This window comes from Papio anubis, chromosome 11 (genome assembly GCF_008728515.1).
Source record: "Papio anubis isolate 15944 chromosome 11, Panubis1.0, whole genome shotgun sequence".
Classification (NCBI taxonomy): Eukaryota; Metazoa; Chordata; class Mammalia; order Primates; family Cercopithecidae; genus Papio; species Papio anubis.
The window spans coordinates 22,954,420-22,978,219 of NC_044986.1; positions in this window are offsets into that span (position 1 = coordinate 22,954,420).

The following is a 23,800-nucleotide window of genomic DNA, read 5'->3' on the forward strand; positions in this document are numbered from 1 at the left end:
CAGGGGTCACACCCTTAAGTGTGACTTAAGTAGAGAAACGGGGGCCTCATGGAGCACCCCAGGCATGGAGACAGGCAAGGCCCTGCCTCAGTTGCCCAGTGCACAGTGGACAGCAACAAAGAGGTCAAGCGGAAGACACATTAGCAGGCTGGCCGCGGGCACTTACAAGACACCCGAGGGACTTCCGGAGATGACTTGGGCGGACTTTGGGGAGCGAGTCCAGTGAGGTTCTGTATCAGAGAGGAACGCAGCATCCCTGTGCCCTGTGTGGGAACATTAGCAGGCTGTGATGGAAAGAGCTTAGAATGGGGACCAAAAAGGCAGATTCCAGGTGCCAGGCCACTTGTTAGCTATATGACTTGGGGCAAGTCATTCTCCCTTTTCTGGCCTCGCTTTCTTCCTCTGTGAAATGGGGGTGATGCACCCACCTCTGGTTGATGGGGGAATCTGGTGAGCTGGGTAGATGAAAGCAGTGGGGAAAAGCTAATGCGCCGCCCTCGGGGCAGGGCCTGCAACGCTTCCTATCCTGGTCACCGGTGGCCCTAAGGCCTAGACCCAGAGGCCATATATTTGTGCCCCAGAGGCATTCGCAGCAAAAGGAAAAGCATCCAGAGGAACGAGCCCCACAGGCGCCCTGTGGAAGCTGCTCCTCGTGGAGGCCCTGGAGGCGAGGCACTCAGGCACTCAGGCACTCAGCCAGGGATGTGGGCAGCTCCCTGGGACACTCCCCTGCCCTTCCACTGAGTCAGAGGAAGGGACCCAGGCTGGGCACGAGCCTTGCAGGTTCTACTAGTTACTGAGGAGGGGAAGGGGCAGGGCTAAAGGCAGAAGGAAAAACACACAAACAACAGACACACCCACCCTCTCCACAAACAACCCCCTCCTAGAGGCCCAGGGCACAGATGCAAATCAAAGCCTGGGAAAGCGGAGTCACCTCCTCCACACTAGGGAAGAGCTCCCCAGGCCTCGTCCACACTTCCTCCCCTAGCCTCTCCCTACCGCCCACATAGCAGGTCCCTTGGGCAGGGATTGCGTGTTTTCCAGAATGGTCTTGGTTGCAGGGACCCAGGCCTCCTCCAGCCCTTCTGGGTAGGTTAGACCCTCTACTCCCCAAATTTGGGTTTCCTCTGCGTCCTTCCCAGGGAGGTGTCTGTACTCACACCCCTGCTACCAGAATCAGTGTCCTAGAGAGCTGGCTGGGGGAAATGTCTTCTCTCTACCATGCTTGGCCTTTCAGGTCCACCTATTCATCAGCTGGTAGCAACTAGAAACATTCCTTTCCATATTTGCCCCAGGCCAGGCAGCTTGCCCGGACTTACAGGAGAGGGGCCGGTCTGCTCAGCCTGCACTGGAGGCCAGCAGAGGTCTCAGCTCCAGCCCACAGGGAATAGTCATTATGGTGGAGAAAATATGGGTTTGAATCGTCAGTTTCTGTGCTTCTTAGCTGTGTGACTTTAGATAAGTTACTTCACTTCTCTGAGCCTCAATGCTCTTATCTGGATATTTTTTCCCTTTTCTGAATTCCTGCATCACTGCTCTCCTGGCAGGCATCTCTGCTAGGCAGTAATGACAATACCCACAGCTTGCTGTGAGGGCAGGGATGAGAGGGACAAAGCCCATGGCAGGGCTCGGTAGATGAACCTCCCCAGCTTTCCACACCTTACCACATGTTACTGTCCTATTCCATTCTCTTCTCCTATGAAATGACTGGCTTGTTTGCTCAGCAGTCCTGTGTTGAGAGTCAGGCACCATCACACACTGGCGTGCATTATCTTCATCCCACAGCCCCGTGAGGCTTAAAGCATAAAGCCCATTTCAAGAGTATCCTGTGGCTCAGAGGCAGGGTAAGAGTTAGGAGGCTACCAGGGCATAGAGTCAGCATTTGATGCCCGGGCTTCAAGTTCCAGCAGGAGCCCAGCTCCACAGGTTTCCATGGACTGTTTCTCTGCCTGGAATGTCCTCCCATCTCTCTCTCTAGATATTGTCAGTCATTCAGAGTCTCATTCCTTCCATCTCCTCCAGGACACCTTCTGAATCAGTGAGGACACTTTTCATTGCAAGTGACAGAAACCTCCCTCCCAAATAGACTTAAGAAAAAAATGGGGATTTGGGACTCAAGGAACCCCAAAACCCAGGTGATCTTGTTTAGTTACAGTTGGATTCAGAGCTCAATGTCATCAGTATTTTCTTTCTCTCCAAATCTTGGTCTACCCTTTTTTATGAAGGCCGAGGTTTCGGGCTGTACAGGGTAGCAAAAGGCACAGCAGTTCCGGCACTTACGTCCTTACAAGTTTTCGGGATAGCAGAAGGAGTGAGTCTTATTTCTCCAGAGCTCCTCAAACTTCGTCTTGGAATTGAAATGTATGGTCACTCTCTGGTCTAACTTGGGTCAGATTCCCATTCCCAAACCAATCAGTGTGTCCAGGGGATGGAGTTAGTGGATTAACTTAGACCTAAATCTCCGGCAGCTCTCGGGAGCTGCTGGTGGAGCTGGCTTCACCAAATGAGGTATGATTGCTAGACATAGGTGAATGGAAGCTGACCACAAAGCAAGATGTCCACAAGCCCCTGTTGACGTTTCTTCCTGTTTCTGAATTCCTGGTAAGCATCTCTGCTAGGCAGCAAACTCTCTGAGGACAAAGACCCTGTGCATGACCCTGAGCACTCAACAGAGCACCTGGAAAATGGGCACCAAACATGTGCTTTTCAATAGACCTAAGTATTTATTCAGAACTCAATGCACCTAGCTCTGAGCTAGTGGTATCAGTTAAGATTCAACTAAGAAGAGAAACACTCTTGCGTTCTAAACAGGAGAGGTCTTGTGATGGGGTGTTGAATGGCTTGCAGAATCACTGGGAAGGTTGAAGAAAAAGACTTGAGGTTGAGCTTTCAGGAGTGACTGCCTTAGGCACACTGGAGAACTGAGCCACCAAGAAGGCTGGTAAGGGGACTGTGGTGGGGAGCCAGTGTTGTGTGTTGGCCATGGGGTTGGAGAGAAGTGTACAGATTTGAGGAGGTAAAGTCAAGTGACTTTGAGGGTGGATCGAGGCAGCAGAGTCTGTGGGTTAAGAGCCTGACTCTACCACTAACTTGCAAGGTAGATAATATCTCTGGGCTTCAATTTCCTTGTCTGTACAATGGTGATAATAACTCCAATTACATCATAGGGTTATAAATTATGTTTCGAGCTTTCTGGAGACCAGATGCTACTCCTGAGCTAGGAAATGCAGGGGGAGTGGGTGGGGTTTGTGTGGAAGAGGGTCCATTCCATTTGAGTTTCTTTTTTTTTTTTTTTTTTTCTTTTTTTTTTTGAGATGGAGACTTGCTCTGTCGTCCAGGCTGGAGTGTGCAGTGGCGCGATCTCGGCTCACTGCAAGCTCCGCCTGGCGGGTTCACGCCATTCTCCTGCCTCAGCCTCCCGAGTAACTGGGACTACACGCGCCCGCCACCACACCCAGCTAATTTTTTGTATTTTTAGTAGACACAGGGTTTCACCGTGTTAGCCAGGATGGTCTCGATCTCCTGACCTTGTGATCCGCCCGCCTTGGCTGCCCAAAGTGCTGGGATTATAGGCGTGAGCCACCGTACTCGGCCATTTGAGTTTCTTGACTTGATGGATCCTGGAAGGAATCGAACTGGGCAGCTCAGCAGGCTATTGAATGTTAGGTCCCAGGCTCCAGAGAAAAATCTGTGCTGGAGTTTTCCATTATATTGTGATTAATTCTGATTCACTCTTTTTAATGTGGGTGACGTAGCTCACAGCCTTCGCATGGGACTTACAGGCAGGGTAGTGTTCAGTCCCCTTCATCCTAAGTATTTCTACTTCACCAAGTGACAGCCTCTCTCCAGGAACCAGGAGCTTCTACTAACAGCCCTTTCTGTTATCAGATGCTGTGCTGAGCATGTACCTGGATTATCTCCTTTGGCCCCCAGGACACTCTGAGACTGCTACTATTATAGAAATGAGGAGAAATGAGGGAGGCCTCAGGAAGTTGAGCAAGTTGCCCAGGGCCACAGAGTCAACAGCAGAGAGCGGGTCTGACCTCCAAGCCCATGCTTACAGCTCATGTTGTAGCGCAGAACTTTCAGTGATGACAGAAATGTTCTATCTGCACTGTTCAGTATGGTCACCACCAGCCACAAGGGAACTAAGGAACTGAATTTGAAATTTTCTTCAACTTTAATTAATTTAAATGTAATAGCCACATATAGCTAGTGGCAACCATATTGAATAGCATTGACCTAGTTCTTCCGGAGGGCCAAGCAAAAACCCAGAACTTGCCCTCCAACCTTGTGGCAATATCTTCTCATTCAAAACAGTTCACAGTAAGGGCTCGGGCTTATCTTGAGTGAAACACGGTTTCCCCACAGGCTCCTGAGCTCCTTGATAAGGGACGTTCTAGCCCTTGAGGGTTAACTAGATATTTCCTGCTTCCCACAGTGTTCAAAGGTACCAGATGGGGAAGTTGGATGGGTTGGGAGGTGTGAAGGCCTCCTGGTGGCTTCCGAGATGGAAAAAGGAAATGCCCTTTTGCGGCATCCTGGAATACCAGGCTCCAGGCTGGCATCTCAAGTAATGGCACTGTTGCCTGGGAGACAAGGAGCACTAGGAGACCTCCCAGCGGGCGGCCAGCCTGCGAACAGGGACCACCCTTGGAGGATAGCAACAGAAGCAAAGGGAGGAGTGGAATGGGGCATCAGGGGCAGAAGACCCAGAGGCACTGGGGGTGGAAGGGGCCAGGATGGGGCCTAGTGCAGATGGGAAGACAGAAGGGGAGGGAAGAGAAGGCCTTGGCCTTGGCTCTCAGCAGCAGGGTGAGGGGAAAGCAGGAACTGTGCAAACAGCAGAGTGGAGACTCAAGCAGGCTTAGGCAGAAGCAGTCCCTATGGATCCTCATCCATTTAGAAGTAAAAACTCTTATTGTAAACCACCCGCTCTTGTGAGGCAACTGTCAGCAACAGCTGAGTAAGTAATTAGAGGCCTGGGAAGAGGCTTGCTGCCATATAACCTCGGCACCCGCCTCCCTACTGTCACCTCTGTGGCTGCGCCAGTGCCATACTTACTCTTCTTCCCCCAGCAGGACTATGTTCTAATTACATCTAGCCAGGCTCACCAGGAGTGTTTCCCATGGAATTTCATTTCCGGGCCTGTTGAATGCCAAATTAACTTTTAATCACCCTGGAGGTATTGAGTTTAATTACCCAGATTGAAAGTGACAAGCAGAGCAGGATGTAGAGGGTAACTTTTTGGGGTGCTTCTTGGGAAGGCAGAACAATTTATTTCCAGGAAGCTGGGCAGTTGAGGGGCATGTCTATGTTCTCCAGCCACAGCGTCTGCATATTTGAGAGCCCACTATGTGCCCAGCCCTGCAGTAGACAGGGTCGGAGCAGGAGGGTAGAAAATGTGGCCCTGGAGAAGCCCAAGCTTGAGATGGAGAGAACCTCACCGGGCACAAAAAACAGGAGTAGAGAATAATACAAGACCCTCTGTCTTCAAGTCCTAAGTTGTGGCATGAAGCCTGTTCAGGAATTCACCTAAACCAGTGCTTTTTTTTTTTTTTTTTTTTAACTACACCACCATGTCTGTCTACATTTAAAGCTAGTAGCTACTCTTTATTGCACATTTTTTATGTGATAGCCAGGTGTAGATACGGTCAACCTCACAGCCTTTCTGCCTTCCTGACTGGGCTTGGGTAATCTTCCCTTTGCCATAGGGCCAGGTGCCTGACTACCTGGTCAATTTGGCACATCCCATTTCCCTTGCCAGAGACTGGTGTAGGTGTGGGCATGGGATGCCATCCTAGACAAAGTGTTTTTAGAAATAGTCAGCTGAGAGGCCAGGCACAGTGGTTCACGCCTGTAATCCCAGCACTTTGGGAGGCAGAGGCAGGCAGATCACCTGAGGACAGGAGATCGAGACCATCCTGGCTAACACGGTGAAACCCCATCTCTAGTAAAAATACAAAAAATTAGCCGGGCGAGGTGGCCGGCACCTGTAGTCCCAGCTGCTCGGGGGGCTGAGGCAAGAGAATGGGATGAACCTGGGAGGCAGGGCTTGCAGTGAGCCAAGATTGCGCCACTGAACTCCAGTCTGGGCGACAGAGCAAGACTCTGTCTCAAACAAAACAAAACAAAACAAAGAAAGAAATAGTCAGCTGAGTTGGGGATAGCGTTCTGGGACTCAAAATGAGGCACACAAGAGATATTCCTTTTTTCTACCAGATGTTGTCGTGCCTTGGTGTGAGGGCTTGTGGCCTCTGGGTCTGTGGCAGCCATTCTTTTACCATGAGGGGATCCACCTGAGAATGCAGCTTACATTCTGAAGATGACTGAGTAGGAAGAACCTGGAAGCTGTTGAGCTGTGAATTATCCAACCCTGGAGCACCGTGCGTGAAGCCCGTTTCTTAAGTGAGATAATACATTCTGGCTGGGTGGGGTGGCTCTTGCCTATAATCCCAGCACTTTGAGAGGCCAAGGCAGGAGAATTGTTTGAGCTCAGGAGTTTGAGACCAGCCTGGGAAACATAGTGAGACCCATCTATACAATTTGTTTTGTTTTGTTTTTTTAATTAGCCAGGCGTGGTGGCACACACCTGTGGTCCTAGCTACTTGGGAGGTTGAGGTGGAAAGTATCACTTGAGCCTGGGAGGTAGAGGCTGCAGTGAGCTGAGATCGTGCCAGTGCACTCCAGCCTGGGCAACAGAGCGAGACTGTGTCTCAAAAAACACAAAACAAAAAAGCACAACACATTCTGTGTGACTGCAGCTATTTAGGGTAAAGTTTCCACAAAGCTGTAGCAACCAAGGGCATCTTCACTGGGAGCCAGACACTGTGCTAAGTACTTTACATCGATTGTCTTATTTCTGTGCTGCAGCAACAAAGACAAATTCAGCCTTCGTTCCTGCTCTCACAGGATGGAGTCCTGAGGTAGAGAATATGAGATAGCAGGTGTGGTGAGCTGAGGAACAATCCTGACCAGGAGGGTTCAGGGAAGGCTTGTTAGAGGAGGCAGTGTTTGAGCTGAATCATGAAGGAAAAGGAGAAGTTGGGTGCTCAGCGAAGGTGGTGGAGAGGATACTTCAGGCATGGGACCCACGTGAGCAAATGCACAGCAGCTCATGGTAGCTGGGGACCTTGAGAACCCTAACAGGAGGGCGTGACACCGGGGTGTGCCTCGGCCAGGCAGGGTAAGGCAAGCAAGGTACCTAGGGCACTTGCGCCAGCCTGAGAGTCAGCACCTCCTTACTTTTGTGCCTAAGCATTTCAACTGGCCCTGGAGAAGGGACTCTATCTGGAGTTACTTGGCCTTGGATGAGATCCTGGATCTCCCATTGATCGTATAAACTCTTGGCCTCAGTTTCTACCCTTGAGAAATGGGTCTAAGACCACTACCTCACAGGATTGTTGGAGGATCACATGAGTCAGAGAATGTAAAATTCCTAGCGGAGTTCCCGGCTCATGCTTGGTGGAAACTGAATTAGTTTTAAAAAATAAATCATATGGTAAGAGCTTAAAACCAAGATTTTTTTAAATGGCTAAAAGAATGACATCTCTAGGTTTTCCTATTCCCTCATGCTGGGGTGGGCAGGAAGCGAAGAACACAGGAAGGAGGGAGTCAGAGGCTGACGGGAGTTCCTGCTTCTCCAGTCTTAAGAGTAAGACCCAGTTTCAGGCCTATCAATGTCAACGGGAAAGGTAAATCCTGCTCCATCCAGGGCCAGAGGTAAACCCCCACCCCTTGCTCCACACCTCAGGGATGTGCCCCATGGGGAGGGAGGGAGGCAGGACCTCCAGCCCGTTTCAGGCTTCCTGAGAAGCCTTTGCCACCTGGGGACCCCTCCCTGCATCCTCCTCCTATGATCTCCCATCTGGGGCCTTGGAGAGAAGAGGCTGTTGGAATGCCTCAGGAGACATGGCATGTGTCCCAGTCAGAGCCATCTTGATAGCAAAGCTGACACCATAATCACAATGCCTAATTGCATGCCTTCTCCCTCTCACCTTCCCAGCACAGTGAGGTTGCTGAGAAGAGAACATGACCACAGAGACGAAGAGTGAATGGGTCTTCTTTTTTTGGGTTTCAGTTTTGTTTTGAGATGCGGGTCTTTCTTTGTTGCTCAGGCTGGTCTTGGACTCCTGGTCTCGAGCGATCCTCCTGCCTTAGATGCCTGAGTAGCTGGGATACAAGCGTGCACCCCCATGACTAGTGGATGGTTTGGATTCGAATTCTGCTGTTGACGAATACTGTTAGTTGCCTGTGTAATACATCTCCCACAGCCCTCCTTATGCTACAGCTTCCACCACATACACATCCTTCCTTACAGTGACAGCAAACCCAGCTCCAAGCAATGGACAATGATTGGTCTAAGCCAAGGGTCAACAAACTACGGCCTGAGTGCCAAATATGAATGCCCCCTGTTCTTTTATGGCACATGAGCTAAAATGGTTTTTAACATTTGTTTCAAATGGTTGAAAACATAAAAATAATATTTTGTGACACATGAAAATTATATGATATTGAAGATTTTTAAATTTTCAATGTTTAATTTTTATTTTTGTATAGAGACAGGGCATTGCTATGTTGCCCTCAAACTCCTGGCCTCAAGTGATCCTCCTGCCTCAGCCTCCCAAAGTGCTGGGATAACAGGTGCGAGCCACTGCACCCAGCTGAAATTCAAGTTTAAGTGTTCATAAATAAAGTTTTATTTAAATACAACCACATACGTTTGTTCCTATATTATCTATGACTGTTTGTGTGTGACAAAGACAGAGCTGAGTACTTGCAACAGAGAGAGCATGACCCACAAAACCCAGAATGTTTCCTGTTGACACCTTTCCAGAAAAAGTTTGCAACCTTTGGTCTAAGCAATCATGATAATCCTGCTCCTGTTTTCCAAGGCTTTCTTGCAATGAGGAGTGGGCACATGTTCCAGTTCTGTCCAAAGAGAACTAAGCAGAGGTCTCTGGGGGAGACCCGCATAAAAGCATTGCTTTTCCGAAAGAAGGGGACAGCATGGCTGGGCCCGTCCTTCCTACTTCCTGCCTGAAGTGTGGATATACACTCTGGGGCCCACCCAGGTATCTTCTTTCAGAGCCCATCTCTTGCCAAAAAATGCAAAAACAGAGGGTCAAGAGTTCAGTCTGGAGGGCTGGGTAGGCTGGCTGGGGTCCAAGAGAGGGGGACGGTCCACCCTGGGCACCTGTCCAGAGGATGGGCTGCTTCTCACCTAGACCAAAGGAACCATTTGGTCTAGGCTGGACTGAAGAAGGGTTGTCCACTCCCAAGAACTTGTTCGATGACTCCTGTCTGCTGGCCCAACATTGACATCTGGAGGGCTGGAAGATGGACTATCTCTGCTATGGAATCCTGGTGGCCAGCACTTCCCCATGTCTTCTGGGTTTCCCTTGGTACCCAGTTCCTCCTGTTGTAACTGAAAGATAGTAGATAATCAAAATAATCTTGGATGGTTGAGTGGATAGATAATGGCTGAATGAAGGAATGAATGGAAAATTCAGTCATTAAGAGGCTATCTTTCACACATATGAGCAAACCTGTGAGGTCACAGACTATGTGTTATTATGCCCATTTAACAGAGAAGGAAACCGGGTTCTGTAAAGCTACTTGACTTTCCCAAGGTCACAAGACTTGGAACAGGTGAAGCTGGGACCCAAACCAACACTGCTTCAAGACCCTGGGCACAGGCCCCTCCTGTCTCACCTCCCCGGACATCACCTCCAGTCCATACTACACCCAATATATAGGCAAAGAACCTGCCGTCACCTCAGCAAATCATGAAAGGAACTTTGCAACCTTTGCAAATCAAATGATACAGGTCTGGGAAGCTGCCAGGAACAGCCTCTCATCCACATCCCCCAGTTCTGCTCTTGAGACTGCCAACAACACGTCACTTCCTTAACAGTACATGTTTGTAGAATGAATGAGTTCTCAGTACATATTTGTAGAATGAATGAGTTGCCTTGCATCGGTACGAATTCCTCAACAAAATCCCGGAAATGCAGGTACGATTGACATCATGTTTCTTAGCATTGCAATAGAATGCAATGTGCATTCTGGTGGCCAAATGAGCCTCCTGCCGTGCTACAGAAGCCCATGATATACATCACCACCATCATGCAGGATCAGTTATCACGCACACTTGCTGTGTGCCACTCACTCTTCCAAGCATGCTATGTGAATGGTCTCATTTAAACTTCACAACCAACCCAGTGGTCTGGGTAGTACTGCTATCCTCATTTTATGGTTGAGAAATTTAAGGTTCAGAGACGTTAAGTAACTTGATCAAAGCCACACAGAGATATCAGAGTCAGGTATAAACCCAAGTTTTTGGTTTTTGTTTGTTTGTTTTGTTTTTTACCTCCAATAAGAGAGGAGGTGGCAGGGAAGACTTGTGTGGGATGGCTCTTGGAGGGAAAATGCCCCCTCCGTAATCTGTATGGAGGGCGGTCCAGTCCGAGAGCTGACAGGAGAAGAGAGAGCTGCTGCTCAGGGAAGCAGAAGTGGGCGGGGACATCTCGTTTGGGCAGGCCTTTCCTTGTCCCGTGCCAGGCTCAGCCTTGGCAGGCTCACCCAGTGGACATGACTGTTTGTGTGTGTTGGGGGGTGGGGTAAGGGCAGTGGATTAGGAGGGGCGGGGCGGGGCTAGCTGGGTTGTGATTCCCATAGAGACGCTGGTGATTCATTGCCCCTTCCAGCGAGTGGGGCCTCGATCAGGATGTGACTTGTAGTAAACAAGTCACAAGTTGCCATCCAGGCAAGAGGGAAATGGGGAGGGGCGGGTGGTGTCTCACCCTGAGCCTGGGCTTCCTGGGCTTCGTAAAGCACCTACCTGAGGCCCATCCCCAGGCTGCAGTGAAAAAGTTTTCTTTGCCTGGGGTGAGGCACAATGGAAAAGGTCACTGCTGAAACCTTCTGAAGTCTTTTTCCTGGAAGGTGCCAGGACCTCCATTGCCCTGGCCCAGAGGTATAACTACTCTAGCTTGGGCCGCGAGTCCCAGTGCCCAGAGAATATCTCTCCCAGGGCTTCTCAGAGGTATGCATAGATAAGTCAACCTATGGAGTTTAGAAGAGCTGGGCTGAAAAAGAAAAGAAAAAGCTAAATCAACCTGCACACCATTAATTGGCACCTACTCTAAGTCCAGCAGGGCCCAGTGGCTGACTTGGGATGGGTGTTCAATAAAGGTGTGTTGCCCGACTGAGTAACTGAACCGGGCTCATGACTCCAGGCCAGAGGAGAAAACAGAGGAGGCACATCCCAGCCTTCAAGGAATTCAAAATCTCGCTCACAGTAATAACACAATTCACAGAACGACTAAGTGTTAAATTGAGAGACTATCCCTCGGTGCTCTAGGAATTTTAAATGGGGGCTGGGACCTTAGGAAGGCTTCCTGGAGGAGGTGGACTCAAGCTGGTTGAGTGGGGAGGCTGGAGGTAGGTCTGAGTGTGAAGGGGGTTCAAGATGAACATAGTGAGGAATGAGGCAATTGTGTGATCCTTTGGAGTGGGAAGGTTTGTAAATATCCTGCCTGATGCCCACAGGCCTGTACCACAGTTACAGGGCTTGGTTGTGGAGGTTGACCCCATGCCAGGAAATCACTGAAGACAGCTATGTCTATTATTACCTGATTTTATGGGTGAAGAAACTGTCCCATTTTATGGTGAAGAAACTGGAGCTCTAACAGGCTCAGTAAATTATCTGAAGCCACATGGATACAAAGGGGAAGAAAAATTCGACCTGCACTCTTCAACATGTGGGCTGCTAGCCATATGTCTATTGAGTTCTTGAGATGTAGCCAGTCCCAACTGAGCTGTACTGTATGTATAAACAACACACCAGATTTCAGACCTAGTAAGAAACAAACGAAAACTATATAAAACATCTAATTTATAGCTCTTTTTAGTACTTATTATGTGTTGAAATAGTATTTTGGATATATTGGATGAAATACAATCTATCATTAAAATTACAGTTAACCTTTGAGCAACACGGTTTGAATTGAGAGGGTCCACTTATACACAGATTTTCCTCCACCTCTGCTGTCCCTGAGACAAGACCAACCCCTCCTCTTCCTTCTCCTCAGTCTATTCAATGTGAAGTTGCCAGGGATGAAGACCTTTATGATGAACCACTTGCATTTAATGAAGAGTAAATATATTTTCTCTTCCTTATAATTTTCTTAATAACATTTTCTTGTTTAACGGCAAGGCTTCTTCTGGTCAATAGCAGGCTAGTTATAGTCAAGTTTTTGGGGAGTCAATGTTATTCTTGGATTTTTGACCTCATAGGGGTTAGCACCCCTAACCCCCTCATTGTTCAAGCGTCAACTGTAATTTCATTTGTTTCTTTTTACTTTTTAAATGTAGCTACTAGACATTTTTATTTTACTTATTATTTGTTTTTTTTTTTTAGGGACAAGGTCACGCTATGTTTCCCAAGCTGGCCTTGAACTCCTGGGCTCAAGTTATCCTCCCTCCTCAGCCTCCTATGTAGCTGGGACTACAGGTGCACGCCACCATGCCTGGCTAGAAAATTTTAAATTACATATGTGGCTTGTATAATGTCTCTATTGGACAATATCCCTGCCAAGTAGCAGCGCAGCCTCAGCAGACATCTCTAGAGACGGTGTATTAGTTCATTAGGGCTGCTGCAACAGAACCCCACAGATTGAGTGGCTTTAACAATGGACATTTATTGTCTCACAGTTCTGGAAATTTATCATCTCTGGCTGGAAGTCCAAAATCAGGGTGTTGGTTCCTTCTAAGGCTCTGCTTCTCCTCTAGCTTCTGGAGGCTTGCTGGCCATCTTTTGGGATCTGTGGCTTCTACAGCTGAAAAGGGTTATGAATGCGATGCTTTCCATCACCCTGGTTCCAACCCTGCCTTTGTCCTCACATGCTGTTCTCCCTGTGTCCACATTTCTCCTCTAAAATAGCAACACCCATCACATTGGATCAAGGACCCAACCTACTCAACTAATGACATCTACAAAGACCCTATTTCCAAATAAGGTCATATTCTGAAGTACCAGGGGTTGGGGCTCCGACATATGAATTTGAGGGTCACACAATGCAACCCATAGCAGATGGAGGACTCCCTCCCTCTCCAGGAGCCCATTCTATATTTGGATCACCCTGAATGATCTTCCTCTGGGGCCAGCCCGGAGATCCACCAAGGAGCCTCCTTAAAATCTCTTGCAAATGCCCAGCCCCACTCTGTCAGGTGGTGCCAGGGACCAGGGATACCCACATTTCTTTCCTTGGAGCCCAGGTGTGACGGGCCCCACCCTGGGTGAGACGTATCTGTTAACGATAACCACCTGGAGAGCAGGAAGGAGAAAACTGATAAGGGAGAGGAGGTTAAAAATAACCCATGAGCTGCCCACATGACCTTTGCCCTTTGCAACTTTGATTTACAAGCAGCACAACCAGCAGATCACCTGGGTCTATGCTGGCTGTAAAACCTCATGGTTGACGCAGCTTTCGACTCAGTGGCCTGGGAATTTCCAGTCCTGTGGTGTGACCGATACACAGAGGTCAGGCGGCTGTTTTTCTTTCTTTTTTCCCTGGCAGCCCTTCAACACCTTCCTAAGAGTGGGAGGGGTTCTAGTGAGGGCTCTGACTTACCCCTCTTTGTCCCTTAAGAGGAGGGAGTTGGCTTAGGAGGACTGCACTGTCCTTCAGAGCAGCTGGGACCCAGTTCAACCCCTGTCCTAGTGTGACTTGGGAGAGCTACAGAGTTTATTTCAGCCTCGGTTTTCTCATCTGCAAAATAGGAATAAGAAACAAGGTTTGCCCTGCTTGCCCTGCCAGGTGCCAGTGAGGAGCCATCTAAGAGGGCATCTGGGCCCTGAGGTGCAAGGAGGACTGAGGTGGTCGCCAAGCCCGCCCACACCTCAGTCCCCCTACCACATTGCACATACATGAAGTCTGTTCAGGGCCAGATGTAGTGCTTTGGGTTCCCCGCTGTCCAGGATGGGATTCCCAGTGGAGCTGCATCAGCATCCCATAGGAGCTTGTCAAAAATGCAGACTCTCAGGCCCCACCAACCAGCTGAACCAGAATCTGCCTGTTTAAACAAGATCCCCCAAGAGGTGAGTGTGCTCATTAAAGTTTGAAAAGCCCCACTTCGGTGGACATTGTTTGGCCTGTCTTGGACCCATTCCCCCTTCTTCTGGTAAAATTGATCATATTTTCTGGGGGGAGAACCATGGGCCCCAACTCTGGTCATATGTGCTTCAGCAGCGCTAATCCACTCTCCAGAACCCAGAGGGCACACGAAAGCGAGTCCTGGCCAATCTGAATCAACGCTGGAACTGTGGCTGGGCACAAGGAGCTCTCTTTACATGGCTGTTGTTCAGCTGTAGGATGGAGTCTGGAGGTGGGCTCCGCCATTTTGGTCATGATTGTGAGAATCTAAGAGTGGAACCCTCGAAAAGAGGAGTGGAAGAGGGTGTGTGTGTGAGAGAGAGAGTGTGTGTGTGTGTGTGTGTGTTTAAGAGACAGAGGAGGATTCCGGATCACATCTACTGAGCTTCCGTCTTTGTCCAAATTCAGATCGACTTCCTGGCTTTTCAGTGCGTGTAAGCCAATCATGTAAGACCCAAGGAGCAGGTCTCGTAGGATGTGATGACTCCTGCAGGAGGCAGGTAAGAGGATATCTGAGCAGGCAGATGACAAGGGATGAGAGTGTTAATGCTAAAATAACTGGCAGTGAAAGACATTTCAGGCAGGTGGTCCTACTTGAATTCCCCCTTCCAAACACATCTGTGGTGCAGTGTGTCCTATTCCTGGAGCCAGGCCTGACCTGCCCAGCCTGCCTTGCCCATCACCCCCATCTCCAGGCTTTTGCTAGGAGCTCTGGACTCAGAAGCCCAGGCCAGCTTTGGCATCGCATTGCCTGGGCACCTCCCTGCTTCCAGGCTGGAGGCCCAAGGAGAGAGGAGGCTATGGCCCGGGGCTGAGGACAACAGCCGGGGCCCAAGGCTGTTTATGGAAAAGCCACAGCTCCATTGTATAGACCTGTAGACAGAAGGGTAAACTCAGAGGAAATGAGTTGCCTCCATGCACACGCTGATAGCCAGGTGCTCTGTCTACCCCGCCAGGCCCAAACTGGGTTCCCCAAGACAGTGACCAACCTTCCCGGTTTGATAAGGACTGAAGGGGTTTCAGGACATCAGCCAACCAGGATGAGTCTGATCGCCTATTCCCAGAGGTTTCCAGAGCGTGCGTTGGGACAGGCAGGAGTGGTAGGGTGGGAGTCCTGGGATGCCAGGTCGGGATGGGAATCCCCCTGCCTCCGGGAAGCATGGGGTCTGCTCCCAGGGCTGCTTTCCCAGAAGCCAGAGCACCCTCGCCCCTGCAGGGCTTAGAGGGGGAGTACTGAGAAGGAGGGATGGAAGAATCTAGGCATGAGTATGCATGCATATGTCTGTGTGTGTAGAGATCTCGTGGGTGTATGTGTGCGTGCGCGCACGCCTATGTGTGAGTGGTCGTATGAGCGGCCAAATGAGAGGCAATGCCCGATGTGAACCTGCTGGGTATGAAACGTGAGAACTGTGATAATCACCTGTGGACTCCGTGGGCCAGGGCTGAGTCCCTGAGGGGGCAGGTGTCTGCGTGTGAGGGGAGGGCAGGGTGGGAGTCCCCTTTGCATCTATGAATCTGCCGTGCATGTGCGCTGCGGGTGGAAGTGGAGCAGTGGGAGGTGTGTGTGGTGACTTACCTGCTGCCTATGGGAACTGGTTCTGTGTGGTCATTCTGTGAGTCTGTGTCGGCTCTGGAGGTTGTGATGGGAAGTATCGCTGTCTTCGTGACTCTGGGGCGTATGGATGAGCACTGGGTGTGTGCGCAGGGGAGGAACCCGCTGCCTGTGGAATCCACGTGTGGGTCGAGGGCCTGTGGGCTGGGCAGCAAGTGCCCACAGTGATGTGAAAATACGGTGTCAAGTGTGAGCCCATTGACTGGATGGACAAAGCTGTCCCTCCACACTTAGGCCCAGCATTGTCTCCCTCATTGTCTGCCCTGAGAGCAGCAGGAGTTCCCGTCCCAGGGCTCACATTGTCCTCAGTTAATTTCAGTTAATCCTGGTTAATATCCCTGCCTGGGGGAATTTAATGTGCTCCTTCGGGCTTCTTCCCCATTAGACCTTCTCAGAGTTAAGGAAGCAGCAGACTGCTTGGCAGCACAAAGCCCCTGGGCCACATTTGCCACTGTTTTTTAGAAGGAAAATTGCTGGCAACACTTCCATCCTCCGCTTCCAGAGACAGCGGCTTTCCACACAGATGTGTCTTCATGCCAAGGCGGACGCCTGGGAGCACCCGACGCTTCCTCGGCATTGCCATAAATCTGGGGAATGTTAGAATGATAGAGCCATGTGGCCCAATTGCAAAAGGCAGGGGCGGGGGGATCTCCCTGAGCCTTTGTGAGAGGCTGAGAGGAAGCAAGGCAGGGAGGAGATAGGAGGAGGAGGAGGGCAGGCAGGGAAGGAACGTCAGGAAAAAAGAGGAGGCAGGCAGAGGGGGCGCCCTGTCTGGCAACAGAGTGACATGGCTGAGTGCTGAGCCTCTAGCAAGGGTCTGGAACTAGGACTTGTTGGGAATGTGCTGTGAGCCTGAGGAAGGAGGGGGACAGGAAAAAGCCCATAGGAGAGGAGGGGTCCATAAGCTCTGCCAGGAAGCTACCACCAGGAGAGGATAGGGGAGGAGTCTCTCTCACCCATGCCCCTTTTGTGACTCCCAGATCTTCTCACCTGTGAGTTGTCAGGTTAGAAGTAAAAGCCTCACTGACTTAAGTGAGTCACTTAAACTGCTTTAGACTCCACCAGGCACCAGCCCTACTCATTCCTGAATCCCTCATCCCAGCCAGAGATGGACCTCAGCAGAGAAAGGGTCTCACCCTTCCTGCCAACCTGAGAGGGTTGGCTAACACTGGGGGCAGACAGTGCTTACTGGACCACACCTTTTAAAACACAAAGCCTGCCATGGTCGACAGGGCCACTCCCCCAACACAATTGCCAAGCTGCTGGGCAAAGCGTTGCCAAATGACTTTCTCCCCATAAAGTCCGTTGGGGGAAACTCGGAGGAGATAAATTTCCTCTCAGTATGCCAATGGATTGACTCAGGCTAGCTTCCCAGTGGTCCATAAAATAATAGCAACATTTATTGGGTTCTTGATTTTGTGCCAAGTGCTATTAAGTAGACCTTAAGGAGAAACGCTATTAGCATCTCCATTTCTTAGAAGAGAGAGGGCAAGTAACTCTGTCAGCTCACATATACTGGGAAACCCCGGGGCCAAGATTGGAACCCAAGCAGTTTACCACCAGACCCCTGCCACAGGTGACCCTGCCTCTTGAGAAAAAGTAGTTTTTGATACCGGTGGGAGGGGGGTTAAGGAGAGTCCCCAGGAAGCTGAGCCACAGAGCAGGCACTCTTGGAAGACTTGAGCCCCAGAGTGGGCTCCCTGAGACAGCACCGCCAGGATTTTGGAAAAGTCAGGTGCAGTAGGAATAGTCCTAGAGGGAGAGAGCTTGGCCTGTAGAGTTGTATCTGCAGGATAGGAGACTAAGGAAGGACCAAAACCCCGGGGGATGAGGGCTTGGGCCTGGGTTGACTGGCCAGTCAGTGCCTCCAGAGCAGCAGCTGTCCACAGAGCTAACCCAGGTGGACCTCACTGCAGCCTGTCACTGGCGCCCCAAAGGTCCCTCGCTCTGTAGGCAAACCTGGTGTTCCAACAAGTTGCAGAGCCTGCACCCGTCGGGAGAGGGCTCCAGGGCTGGGGACCAAAAAAGCTATGATCTCCCAGACAGGTCTTTGGAGGAAGAGCTAGAGAGTCCTTGGGTGATGATAGAAAAAAAAAAAAAAATTCCCAGCACCATTGTTTTACTTGAGGCTATCCTGAGATTCTGCCATATTAGTATACAGAGGCCCTCCTTACACTTTTCCACAGCTGCATAGTATTCTGGTGTGTGGACATCCCATAATTTATTTAGCCAGATCCGTCTTAGTGAACATTTAGGTTGTTTCCTGTCAAGTTGTAGGATAAGTTCCTAGATATAGCAGTACCAACTAGAAGAGTGCAGGCCTTTATCCTTTCACTAGATGTTGCCACCAAGCCCTCCACAGAACGTTGGGCCAGTTTCTCCTCCCTGACTCGCCAACAGCATTAGCAAACATTTTGGTCTTTTGCAAACAGACAGGTGAAATACGGAGTCTCAGCGTAGCTTGAATTCTCATTGCTCTTATTAGAAGGTGGATGAGCACCTTTCTACGTTTAAGAGTCAGTGGTATTTTGTGTGGGGTTTCCATCTGTCCCTTCAAGGAACTTTATTATTTATTTTGTTTTTCTTTCTTTCTTTTTAGAAATGGGAGCCAAATCCATTGGTGTAGATGATGAAATTCTAGGCAACCATTAAAAATGATGAATACTAATAAAAGTAATTATAAAATGCATGGAGGGCACACTATGTACCAGGCCCAGTTCTGAGCACTTCTCACAAAACGACTTCTTTAATCCTCACAGTATCTTCATTTGACATGTGAGGAAATTGAGGCACAGGGAACTTGCGCAAGGTCACACAGCTAGTAAGATGCCTGTGACATATTGTTAACAGAAAAAAGCGTGTAAGAAAATAGTACATGTAACTAATCTGTGTAACTTTAGATATATACTTTTGTAAATAGATACTTCATTTTAGCACAATTAGTCTTACGATACTTTCTAAAATGTGGAAAAGAATGTTTATTTTTCTAATACTGATTCGAGTTTTGTTTCCATATTGATTCTTTCCTTACTTGTTGATTTCACAAGAGAATAAATTATTCCACATACTTAAAAAAAACTGTAGTATGACTTCATTTTTTAAAATTTAAAAACAGATGCATGCATCCACCCATGCACACATGTATGTACCACAGAAGATATGTATCAGTGGTTCTTTCTAGGTCATGGTATTGGAGATGAATTTTATTTATTGATTTATTTAAGACAGGGTTTTGCTCTGTTCCCCTGGCTGGAGTGCAGTGTGCAATCATGATTCACTGCAGCCTTGACCTCCCAGGCTCAAGCAATCCTCCCACCTCAGCCTCCCGAGTGGCTGAGACTATAGGTGCATGCCCCACACCCAGCTAATTTTTGTAGTTTTTGTGGAGACAGGGTTTCACCATGTTGTCCAGGCTGGTCTCAAACCCCTGGGCTCATGCAATCCATCCACCTTGGCCTCCCAAAGTGTTGGGATGACAGGCGTGAGCCATTGCACCCAACCTCCATTTTAATTTACTTTCGTTTTTCCACAGTTACCTTTAAAAAAAGAGAAATATTGAACATATGCTATTTGTACAACAAGAAAAAAACCATGGTCTCATCTTTAGTCTTAGGGTGAGGTACCCCCATTTTAAGCCTGAGGTGACAAGTGGGGATGGCAGCACAGAACTGCGGCCAGCGCTGAGGGTTTGGGTTGGCTGTGGGGCCTTCCTTGTCTTGCAGTTGGAGGTGGCAATAAATCTTACCAGAGACCAGTGGGGTACCTCCCCAGCCACCTCTCAGGAAGCCATAGTTTTTGCCTGTTTCCGGAAGGTGGTAGAAACTGGGGCTGCTGTGGACACAATCCTTGCACACTCTACCTAATGATAAGACTCTAGAAAACATGTAAGCCTTCAAACCGAGCTGAGCTGCTCTGTTGGGACAAGTCATGGGAAATATAAAGACGCCCAGACGGCCCCAGCATTCAGGGATTGGGGCAGGTGAAAAAAGCAGTACAAAAATGATGATCTTGATTCAGACCATTTTTTATTGATGCGTAATATTTGCATATATTTATGAGATACATATGCTATTTTGTTACACGCATAGAATGTGTAATGATCAAGTCAGGGTATTTGGGACCTCCATCATCTTGTGCATTGATCATTTCTATGTGTTGAGAACATTTCAAGTCTTCCAGCTATTTTGAAATGTATAATATATTGTTGCTAATGATAGTCATCCTACTCTGCTATTGAATACTAGAGCTTATTCCTGCTATCTAACTGTGTGTTTATAGCATCAACCAATCCCTCTTCATCCCATACCACCTTCACACACACACTCTTCCCAGCCTCTGGTATCTGTCTTTCTGTGCCTGGCTTATTTCACTTTACATAAGGACCTCCACCTCCATCCATGTTACTGCAAATGAAAAGATTTCATTCTTTTTTTATGGCTGAATACTATTTGATTGTGTGTGTGTGTGTGTGTGTGTGTGTGTAGCATTGTCTTTATCCATTCATCATTTGATGAACCTTTATGTTGATCCCATAACTTTGCTATTGTGAATAGTGCTGCAATAAACATGGGGGTGCAGGTATCCCTTTGATGCACTGATTTTCTTTCCTTTCCCTTGGATAAATACCCAGTAGTGAGATGGCTGGAACTAAAACTATTTTCAGTTTTCTGATAAATTTCCATACTGTCAAACAATTTTTAATAACACCCAGTGTGATCATTTTACGATTAAATGATGTTATAAATAGCATGTCTTACGATTCCTAAAATAACCAAATGACTACATTTGCAAGGGGGGGCTTTGAAATGTACAACAGTTATTTTTAAGGCTAGAAAAAAGAAGTCCAAACATTAACAGTGGCAAAACAGAGACTAAAGTGGAAATGGGCTTTAGAAACAGATACACCTGTGATGAGCCCAGCTGTGTTTGAATTAGCCCTTCACCAAGTGGTTCAGTTTCCTTGGCGGGGCCCGTATGATTGTGAGGGGCTGGGGGATGTCTGGAGGGGGGTGTCAGGGAAGTATGAAGCCCAGTTCCTGCCACAAGGTTCCCACCCAATGAACGGTCACTGTTATTACACAGGATGGTGGGCTTGTGGTTTGTTTTTTCCCTCTATTCTTTGGTCAGTTTTCTATAAGCATATTATTTTTAGAATCAGAAAAAAAAAAAAAAAAAAAACCACTCACAAAACAAAAGAAATGTGATGAGTGATTTACAGGGAGCAAAGGGCAGAGAGAGAAAGAAAGAGAGAGAGACAGATGCTCTTTAGAAACCGTGGCTCTGGGCCCTGTAATTTAACCTGCAGTTAAGGAGGCTGAGAGAGGCAGGTGGGTGCACCCACAGGTTTCCTAACTGAGAACTTCCTGCCTTTGAGCCCACCTACTAGTCCCCAGGTTACAGATCTCAGGGAAACCCCAGGGCTCCCACCCCCTCCACACACACACCCACTCCCAGTCAGGCAGCCTGTGAGCCTGGGTTGGGGCTAACCGGAACCCAGCCAGCGTCTCTCCCACCCTCTACCATCTGCTCTCAATGCTGTGCCCCTGGGCTGGGGCAGCCCGAGCCAGGTGACGTCAAGCCAGGAACAAGAGCCAAGGATCACAGAACCTGCTTTTGGTTACACATGTCTCTGCCCCATCTTCCTTTTTCTTTTTCCACTTTGTTTCTTTCTTTTCCTTTTTCTTTTCTTTTTTCCTTTTCTTTTCTTTCTTTTCTCTCTCCCTTCCCTTCTTTTCCCTTGCCTCCCCCACTCCCCTTCCTTCCTTTCTTTCTCTCTCTCTCTCTCTCTCTCCCTTCCTTCCTTCCCTCCTTCCTTCCTTCCTTCCTTCCTTCCTTCCTTCCTTCCTTCCTTTCTTTCTTTCTTTCTTTCCTTCATTTTCCTTAGAGAAAGGGTATCCCTCTGTTGCCCAGGCTGGAGTGCAGCAGCACAACCATGGCTCACTGTAACCTTGAACTCCTGGGCTCAAGCAATCCTCCTGCCTCAACCTCCTGGGTTGCTGGAACTACAGGTGTGAGCAAATGCACCCAGCACTTTTCTTCTTTTTTATTTTAAATATTTTTAAAGTAATTCCTTTACATAAATAGAACTTCATAAAAAGTTAGAACTTTGCACATTAAAAGACACTATGAACAGAGTGAAAAGGCCACCGAAGAATGAGATACAGTATTTGCAAATCATATATCTTATCAGGGATTAATCCAGGATATATAAAGAACTCCAAAACTCAGTAACAACAACAAAAACCCAAACAACCCAATTCAAGAATTGAGAAAAGGACTTGAATAGACATTTTTCCAAAAAAGATATACAAATGGCCAATAAGCACATTAAAATATGTTCACCCACTAATCATTAGAGAAATACAAGTCAAAACCACAATGAGATACCACTTCATACTCATTAGGGTAGCTATTATCAAAAAACAAGTAACAACTATTGGCATGGATATGGAGAAATTGGTGCCCTTGTGCATTGCCGGTGGGAATGTCAAATGAGGCAACCTCAGTGGAAAACGGTAGGCAGTTTCTCAAAAAATTAAACAGAATAACCATAGGGTCCAGCAATTACACTTCCAAGTATAAACACAAAAGAATTAAAACAGGGACTTGAACAGATTTTTTTTCTTTTCTTTTCTTTCTTTCTTTCTTTTTTTTTTTTTTTTTTTTTTTTTTTTTTTGGAGACAGAGTCTCACTCTGTTGCACAGGCTAGAGTGCAGTGGTGCGATCTTAGCTCACTACAACCTCCACCTCCCAGGTTCAAGAGATTCTCCTGCCTCAGCCTCTGGAATAGCTGGGACTACAGGTGCACTACCACCATGCCCGGCTAATTTTTGTATTTTTGATAGAGACAGGGTTTTGCCATGTTGGCCAGGCTGGTCTCGAACTCTTGGCCTCAAGTGATCTGCCCACCTCAGCCTCCCAAAGTGCTGGGATTACAGGTGTGAGCCTTGAACAGATATTTGTATAGTCATGTTCATAACAGTATTATTCACAATAGTAAAGATGGAAACAATCTAAATGTTTATTGATGAATGAATGGATAAACAAAATGTGATACAACAAACTGGGATGTTTTGTCTTTCAAAAGAATTCTGATACATGCTACAACATGGATGGACCTTGAAAACATGCTAAGTGAAATAAACCAGACGCAAAGGAACAAATATTATATGATTCCACTTACACGATGTATCTAGAATAGTAAAATTCATAGAGATAGAATAGTTGTAACCAGGGACTGTGGGGAGGAGGGAACAGGAAGCTATTGTTTAATGAGTATGGAGTTTAAATTTGGGATGATGAAAACATTCTGGAGATGGATAGTGGTGGTGATGGTTGCACAACAGTGTGAATGTTCTTAGTGTCACCGAAGTGTACATGTAAAAATGGTTACAATGGGCTAGGCGCAGTGGCTCACACCTGTAATCCCAGCACTTTGTGAGGCAGCGATGGGTGGATCACCTGAGGTCAGGAGTTCAACACCATCCGGGCCAACATGGTGAAACTCCGTCTCTACTAAAAATATAAAAATTAACTGGGCATGGTGGCGTGTTCCTGTAGTCCCAGCTATTCGGGAGACTGAGACAGGAGAATCGCTTGAACCCAGGAGGTGGAGGTTGCAGTAAGCCGAGATCGTGCCACTGCACTCCAGCCTGGCAACAGAGCGAGACTTCATCTCAAAAAAAAAAAAAACAGAAAAGAAAAAAATTTACCCGGTCTAACATATTTTGTTATAGCAGCCCAAATGGACTAAGACACTTAACACAATTTTCAGTATTTGGCTGTTACAGGCCATTCAGCATAAATGCCTCTTCGCACACATATAGAAATAGTTCTCTAGGAAAACTTTAATTTACTTATTAAGGTTACAAGTGTCCCTGAATGCATGTCAATCAAATAGCTGCCACGTACTGGCACTTGGGGAATGCTAGATTTTTTGTGTCATAATCTCACATGCTGTTACTCCTCCAATCAACCCTGCATGGAACTGGTGTCGCTATCCGCTCAGATGAGGGAAAGGTCCAAAAA